A 6,561-nucleotide genomic window follows, 5' to 3' on the forward strand; every position below is an offset into this window, starting at 1 on the left:
AGGAGACTTTCAATCAGGTTTGTAGGGACAAGGTTGTCCTTGGAACGAATTCCAAGTTCCTGTTAAAAGTAGTCTCACCTTTTCACATGAATCAAACCATGGATCTGCCCATCTTCCCACACCCAGACTCCATAGTGGAAAGAGCTTCACACACAAGGTATTAATATTCTGTGTGTGTGTGGGGTGGGGGGGGGGGTGGGCATGGGTAGTGTGTGGTATTCCCGGAAGGGGGTAATGTGTTTGAGGGACTTCAGTGACTTGGCCCAACCCTCACAATAATAGCATGTTCGATGGCATGTGTAGCTGCAGATACACATGCTGTGCACAGTCCGCCATCTGGTGTTGGGCTCGGAGTGTTACAAGTTGTTTTTCTTCAAAGAAGTCTTTTCAAGTCACGAGACCGAGGGACTCCTCCCATTTCGAGTCCATTGCGCATGGGCGTCGACTCCATCTTAGAATGTTTTTTTTCCGCCATCGGGTTCGGACGTGTTCCTTTTCGCTCCGTGTTTCGGGTCGGAAAGTTAGTTAGAATCTCGGAAAAAAACGTCGGTATTGTTTGCGTTCGGTATCGGGTTAGTTGGAACAAATCGACACCGAATTCTGAAGAGCTCCAGTGGCCCTTCGGGGTTTTTTCGATCCCCCGTCGGGGCCTGGTCGGCCCGGCCACGTGCGACTTCAAGGCTCATGGAACGGACCCCATTCCGCTTCTGCCCAAAATGCCATCACAAGTATCCGTATACGGATCACCATCTGGTCTGTAACTTGTGCTTGTCCCCCGAGCACAAGGAGGATACTTGTGAAGCCTGTCGAGCGTTTCGGTCGAAGAAGACGCTGAGAGACCGAAGAGCCAGGAGACTGCAAATGGCGTCCACGCCGACAGGTCAAGAACGCTTCGAGGAGGAAGAAGAAGCTTTCTCCATCCGCGAGTCGGATTCTGAAGAACTCAACGCCGAAGAAACACACCAAACCGTGAGTAAGACGTCGAAAATGAAGACTCACGAGAAGTCTACAAAAGCCCAGGAGACGCCACCACCAACAGGCCATGGCTTAACCCGAAAACTAGGTGACCCATCCAAGGCACCGAAAAAGGGCATGCTAGTGTCAAAGTCATCCGACTCCGGTCGAGATACCGCCACACAGCAACCTCGGAGCCGAGACAGCGGCTCCGAGAAACTTCGGCACAGAGACAGCGGCACCGAAGAATTTCAGCATTGAGACCACGCCGAAAACAAAGAAGGTTTCTTCGGGGCCTAAAAAGACTTCCGAAAAGGTTTCGGTTCCGAAACAGCCAGCCTCGGAGCCGAAAACTAGTTCCTATACAGAGGAACAAGGATTAACCTCCCAATTACACAGATTTGGAGAGGAGCTTCAAGCTGTAGAGCCTGACTACACACAAAGAAGGCTTCATATTCATGAGGACACAGGGAAGATAACCACTCTTCCCCCAATCAGAATAAAAAGGAAACTTGCCTTTCAACAAAAGGACAAGCAACCACAAGCAAAGGTGGCAAGGAAAACAACCCCACCACCATCAATACATGCATCACCAGCAACAACTCCACCACTGATGCACTCACCAGCTCATACCACAATGAGTCAGGATGATCCCGATGCATGGGACCTCTACGATGCTCCAGTGTCTGACAATAGCCCAGACTCTTATCCTACAAAACCGTCACCACCCGAGGACAGTACATCCTATACACAGGTGGTCGCAAGGCAAGCCGAGTTTCACAATGTCTCCTTACATTCGGAACCAATTGAGGATGACTTTCTCTTTAACACCCTATCCTCCACCCATAGCCAGTATCAATGCCTTCCCATGCTCCCAGGAATGCTAAGACATTCAAAACAAATTTTTCAGGATCCAGTTAAAGGCAGAGCCATAACTCCAAGGGTGGAGAAAAAATATAAGCCACCGCCCACAGATCCAATATATATCACAACACAACTAACACCGGACTCAGTAGTTGTGGGGGCAGCTCGTAAAAGAGCCAACTCTCATACCTCAGGCGACGCACCACCTCCAGACAAGGAGAGCCGCAAATTTGATGCTGCGGGAAAAAGGGTTGCAGCAAATCAGTGGCGTATTGCCAATTCACAAGCACTTTTGGCAAGATACGACAGGGCTCACTGGGATGAAATGCAACATTTCATCGAACACTTACACTTACCCAAGGACTTCCAAAAAAGAGCGCAACAGGTGGTGGAAGAGGGACAAAGTATCTCAAATAATCAGATACGGTCTTCCATGGATGCAGCAGATACAGCTGCAAGGACAATAAACACTGCAGTCACAATACGAAGGCACGCATGGCTGCGCACTTCTGGGTTCAAACCGGAAATCCAGCAGGCTGTGCTCAATATGGCGTTTAATGAACAGCAATTGTTTGGGCCGGAGGTAGACACTGCCATCGAAAAACTCAAAAAGGACACCGATACAGCCAAAGCCATGGGCGCACTCTACTCCCCGCAGAGCAGAGGCACATTTCGGAAAACACCTTTTTGGGGAGGGCTTCGAGGTCAACCCACAGAAACCACAACCTCACAAACAAGGCCTACCTACCAGGGTCAATATCAAAGGGGAGGTTTTCGGGGGCAATTTAGAGGGGGCCAATTCCCAAAAAATAGAGAAATTCCAAGGCCCCAAAACCCCTCAAAATAAGCAGTCACTCACAAGTCACACACCCCCATCACATAACACCTGTGGGGGGAAGACTAAGCCAATTTTACAAACTTTGGGAGGAAATAACAGACACTTGGGTCTTAGCAATTATCCAGCATGGTTATTGCATAGAATTTCGCCAATTCCCTCCAAACGTCCCACCGAAAACACACAATATGTCAAAACAACATATAGATCTTCTAGGACTAGAAGTTCAAGCATTGCTACAAAAGGACGCAATAGAATTAGTTCCAATTCAACAGAAAAACACAGGAGTTTACTCACTGTACTTTCTAATACCCAAAAAGGACAAAACTCTGAGACCAATACTAGATCTCAGAACACTAAATACCTACATCAAATCAGACCACTTTCACATGGTCACGTTACAAGACGTAATCCCACTGCTCAAACAGCAAGACTACATGACAACATTAGATCTAAAAGATGCGTATTTCCATATACCAATACATCCTTCACACAGGAAATACCTAAGGTTCGTATTCCAAGGAATACATTACCAATTCAAAGTGTTGCCATTCGGAATAACAACTGCGCCAAGAGTTTTTACAAAATGCCTGGCAGTAGTAGCTGCACATATCAGAAGGCAGCAAATACATGTTCCCGTACTTAGATGACTGGTTAATCAAAACCAACACGCTAAGACAATGTTCACAGCACACAAACTACGTCATACAGACCCTTCACAGGCTAGGTTTCTCGATCAACTACGCGAAGTCACACCTTTTGCCATGTCAAACACAGCAATACTTAGGAGCGACAATCAACACAGCAAAAGGGATTGCCACTCCAAGTCCACAAAGGGTTCAAACATTTCACAAGGTAATACAGGCCATGTATCCAACACAAAAGATACAAGTCAAAATGGTAATGAAACTCCTAGGCATGATGTCTTCATGCATAGCCATTGTCCCAAACGCAAGATTGCACATGCGGCCCTTACAACAGTGCCTAGCATCACAATGGTCACAAGCACAGGGTCAACTTCTAGATCTGGTGTTGATAGACCGCCAAACATACATCTCGCTTCTATGGTGGAACAGTACAAATTTAAACCGAGGGCGGCCTTTCCAAGACCCAGTGCCACAATATGTCATAACGACGGATGCTTCCATGACAGGGTGGGGAGCACACCTCAATCAACACAGCATCCAAGGACAATGGGACATACATCAGAGGCAGTTTCACATAAATCACTTAGAACTGTTAGCAGTATTTCTAGCGCTGAAAGCATTTCAACCCATAATAACCCAAAAATACATTCTTGTCAAAACAGACAACATGACAACAATGTATTATCTAAACAAACAAGGAGGGACACACTCGACACAGTTGTGCCTCCTAACACAAAAAATATGGCATTGGGCGATTCACAACCACATTCGCCTAATAGCACAATTTATTCCAGGGATTCAGAACCAGTTGGCAGACAATCGCTCTCGAGATCACCAACAAACCCACGAATGGGAAATTCACCCCCAAATACTAAACAATTACTTTCAAATTTGGGGAACACCTCAAATAGATCTATTTGCAGCAAAAGAAAACTCAAAATGCCAAAACTTCGCATCCAGGTACCCACAAGATCAATCCCAAGGCAATGCTCTATGGATGAACTGGTCAGGGATATTTGCGTACGCTTTTCCACCTCTCCCTCTCCTTCCATATCTAGTAAACAGGTTGAGTCAAAACAAACTCAAACTCATACTAATAGCACCAACATGGGCAAGGCAACCTTGGTACACAACACTACTAGACCTTTCAGTTGTACCTCATGTCAAACTACCCAACAGACCAGATCTGTTAACACAAACAACAGATCAGACATCCAAATCCAGCATCGTTGAATCTAGCAATTTGGCTCCTGAAATCCTAGAATTCGGGCACTTAGACCTCACACAGGAATGTATGGAGGTCATAAAACAAGCTAGAAAACCTACCACTAGACACTGTTATTCAAATAAGTGGAAAAGATTTGTTTATTACTGCCATAATAATCAAATTCAACCTTTACACGCATCTGCAAAAGAAATAGTAGGATACTTACTACATTTGTAAAAATCTAACCTAGCTTTCTCTTCCATTAAAATACATCTTACGGCAATTTCTGCTTACCTACAAATTACGCACTCAATTTAATTGTTTAGGATACCAGTCATAAAGGCGTTTATGGAAGGCCTAAAGAGAATTATACCACCAAGAACACCACCAGTTCCTTCATGGAACCTCAACATTGTCCTAACTCGACTCATGGGACCACCTTTTGAGCCCATGCACTCTTGTGAAATGCAATACTTAACGTGGAAAGTTGCATTTTTAATTGCCATCACATCTCTAAGAAGAGTGAGTGAGATTCAAGCCTTTACCATTCAAGAACCATTTATTCAAATACACAAAAATAGTTGTTCTACGGACCAATCCTACATTTTTACCAAAATTAATTTCACAGTTCCACCCAAATCAAACGGTAGAATTACCAGTGTTCTTCCCACAACCAGATTCTGTAGCCGAAAGAGCACTACATACATTAGACATCAAAAGAGCACTAATGTACTACATTGACAGAACAAAACTAATTCGAAAGACAAAACAATTATTTGTCGCCTTTCAAAAACCTCATACAGGAAATCCAATTTCAAAACAAGGCATTGCTAGATGGATAGTTAGGTGCATTCAAACCTGCTATCTTAAAACTAAAAGAGAACTGCCTATTACACCAAAGGCACACTCATCCAGAAAGAAAGGTGCTACCATGGCCTTTCTAGGAAATATTCCAATGAACGAAATATGTGAGGCAGCAACATGGTCTACGCCTCATACATTTACCAAGCACTACTGTGTAAATGTGCTAACTGCACAACAAGCAACAGTAGGTCAAGCTGTATTAAGAACATTATTTCAAACTACTTCAACTCCTACAGGCTGAACCACCGCTTTTGGGGAGATAACTGCTTACTAGTCTATGCACAGCATGTGTATCTGCAGCTACACATGCCATCGAACGGAAAATGTCACTTACCCAGTGTACATCTGTTCGTGGCATTAGTCGCTGCAGATTCACATGCGCCCACCCGCCTCCCCGGGAGCCTGTAGCCGTTTAGAAGTAGATCTTAAACATTTGTACATTTGTAAATATATTACTTAAAACTTTATTATGTACATACGCATTCACTCCATTGCATGGGCACTATTACTAGCATACACAACTCCTACCTCACCCTCTCCGGGCAAAACAATCTAAGATGGAGTCGATGCCCATGCGCAATGGACTCGAAATGGGAGGAGTCCCTCGGTCTTGTGACTCGAAAAGACTTCTTCGAAGAAAAACAACTTGTAACACTCCGAGCCCAACACCAGATGGCGGACTGTGCACAGCATGTGAATCTGCAGCGACTAATGCCACGAACAGATGTACACTGGGTAAGTGACATTTTCCTTACTCCACAACTACGGGCTGCAGGATTTTATTGGTAGTTTCGGGCGTGTGTAAACTCACCTGTTTGCTGAACACTTGCATCACATTGCAGGTTATATATTCTCATAATAATACATAAATTGTTAAATTTTGCATGCAAACTAATACATCCATAGAGGGGCTTGGGACATTTCCTTCGCAAGCAGGATTTACATCTTGCCACCACCTGCTGATGTATGAAAATAAAACAAGACCACCTCCCCCTTTGGGTAGAGGACAATGTCTACTCGTGTAGTTGTAATTTTCTTGCTCACTGTTCATTTGGTCTTGGGTGGCTGCCTGCGAGTAGCACCTTGTGATGTGACGTTATGTTGCTCTACCCATCAAAGGAGAGAAAAAATGGACTGGAATTATTTCAATTTTTGTAATGGATGGTTTATTTTAGGAGGAATATATATCA

The sequence above is a fragment of the Pleurodeles waltl genome, chromosome 6 (genome assembly GCF_031143425.1).
Source record: "Pleurodeles waltl isolate 20211129_DDA chromosome 6, aPleWal1.hap1.20221129, whole genome shotgun sequence".
NCBI classification, from domain to species: domain Eukaryota; kingdom Metazoa; phylum Chordata; class Amphibia; order Caudata; family Salamandridae; genus Pleurodeles; species Pleurodeles waltl.